Raw genomic sequence first — 2,500 nt, forward strand, 5'->3', positions numbered from 1 at the left:
TTGAAGAGTCGACATTGGCTTTAGGTTCAGTGCTGTTGTGTGACCACGCATTTTCTATTTCAAGCATGGTTTTTATTTTGAATGTCTATTCTTCGTGTATGCACATTTAGGTTCGGTGGTTTAAGTGAAAGTAGTTAGCTTATACAGATTAGTGTGTCCTAAACTCATTGAATACTGCAATTTATTGGAAGTATATTATTAATTATTGTTTATGTATTTTTATTGATTTTGTTGAGCGCAATGTTTGCAGGAAATCATCTCTGGTCTACATTGTGTAATAAGACAAAGGTAAAGATATGTATACAGTTTTCAGGCATAGTTCTGTAAATTTGATTTCAGGCATAGTTCTGTAAATTTGATTTCAGGCATAGTTCTGTAAATTTGAAATGAGCTTCGTCCTAAAAATAGTAGTATAGGTGGTATCTTGAGGAAGGTTCTTTTTAGTGTCATAATCAGTAGGCTTGATATTGGAAATATACACGTGAATTTTTGTATTGCAAGATCTTACTAATTTGAGCGCTTTATCCCATAACACTCATAATGAAAGTTAGAATATCATTTTCAAGTACAGTATAAGTAATGCCCTAAACCTAGCTAAGACCATTAATACCGTATACAAACTTCTTTAATGTTTTGAACTTAAAGTTCATTTATTATTATTATTATTATTATTACTTGCTAAACTACAACCTTAGTAGGAAAAGCAGGATGCTATAAGCCCAAGGACTCCAACAGGGAAAATAGCCCAGTGAGGAAAGGAAATAGAAAAAACTACAAGAAGTTTAAGAACAATAATAACATTAAAATTAATCTTTCATATATGAACTATAAAAACTTGAAAATGTTAAGAGGATAAAAACTTCACAATAAGAAGAGGGAGAGAAACAAGATAAAATAGCGTGCCCAAGTGTACCTTCAAGCAAGAGATCGCTAACCCAAGACAGTGGAAGACCATGGCAAGCGCGGATCCAGCAAGTTCAAAAAGGGGTTGGGGGTTGGAAAACATAACCAAAGCAGTTTGGGGTCGGTGGGGGCTTACAGGCCTGTAAGCCCCCCGTACGCTAACACAATTTTAAGCTATTTTAGAGCTTTTTTTCATGTATTTGAAACCATCTTCTTATAACTGAATTTATAAGGTGAATATGCATTATACAATAACATCCAGATGAAATTTATAAAACATTCCAGCAGTAATCTTTACAATTACTTTTAGTACAGGTCTATAATATACATTCCCAGAAAACCTCATCAGTTTACTACCTCTGAGTTACAACTGTAATTATTGGAGCACCTGCATCCTTCCGTTCAACTATCCATCAATAGCAGTTCTCAACTATATATATATATATATATATATATATAATACCCACACATGTTCTTTATTATATAGAGGAGATAAACACATGTACTGCACTGAATATGAATATATAGATAAGGCATGAAAAGAGGCAAAGCAGCAGAAGATGGCCTAACAATTAATTAAATAATAGAGAGAGGATATTTCATAGAAGCGAAACTCGCTGAACTTTACACCAAATGTCTGCAAGAATGCTCTATACCTAGAGCTTGGAAAAACTTTATCATTATTCTAATACACAAAAAGGGAGCTATAAATGACCTGAAAAATTACCTCCCAACAAGTCTACTCTGCGTAATATATAAAATATATACAAATATCATATTAGGCTATTAGAAAGACAGCTAGACATTAATCAACCAAGAGAGCAGGGTATGCAACAACTGACCATATCCATGTAATTAACCAGCTAAGGGAAAAATCAACAGAGTATGACAAACCACTATATATGGCATTTATAATCTATGAGAAAGCTTTTGATTGAGTTAAAATATCAGCTGTAACGAAAGTCCTTCAAAAACAATGAATAGAAGAGTCTTATGGTAGAACACTTGAAGATATCTATTCGGGAAGTAGGCATGCAGAAATCCTAAAACTACATGATGGTGAGAAAATTCTGATTGAGAAAGATGTTAGACAGGGAGACTCCTATCTCTCCTAAATTATTCAGAGCATGCCTAGAAGTTTTTAAGAATTTAGATTTGGAAAATGTAAGAATTAATATTAATGGGGAATACCTTAACAACCTAAGATTTGCAGATGACATTATTGTGTTTAGTGAATCATGAGAGGAATTACAATGGATGATAGAAGATTTGAAAAGAGAAAGCAGAAATGTAGGAATGAAAATGAATATGAGCAAAACTACGATAATGTTCAATGGAAAGGCAGAGAAAGCGAATAAGAGTTATGGATTAACCTCTAGAGATTGTTAATGAATATACTTACTTAATATAGACAGTGTTTCCCAAGATACTAGACTGAAAATACATGAAGGACAAGCATGGGATTGATAGCATTTGGTAAACAAAATGAGATTATGAAACGTAAATTGCCACTTTCTCTAAAAAGAGAAGCATTAAATGAGATAGTCCTACCAGTATTGGCTTATGTATGAGAAACTTGGAGCCTTACTAAAGCTTT

The 2,500-nt window shown here is 33.1% G+C and overlaps 1 protein-coding gene across 11 annotated transcripts in view; it reads left to right on the forward strand.

Annotated features, from left to right (window-relative positions):
* The window catches only part of LOC137645814 (uncharacterized), a 605,492-nt gene that overhangs the window by 476,661 nt on the left and 126,331 nt on the right, over positions 1 to 2,500 (forward strand). The gene's annotated exons all lie outside the window — the stretch shown is intronic.

The sequence above is a fragment of the Palaemon carinicauda genome, chromosome 8 (genome assembly GCF_036898095.1).
Source record: "Palaemon carinicauda isolate YSFRI2023 chromosome 8, ASM3689809v2, whole genome shotgun sequence".
In the NCBI taxonomy this organism is placed as follows: Eukaryota; Metazoa; Arthropoda; class Malacostraca; order Decapoda; family Palaemonidae; genus Palaemon; species Palaemon carinicauda.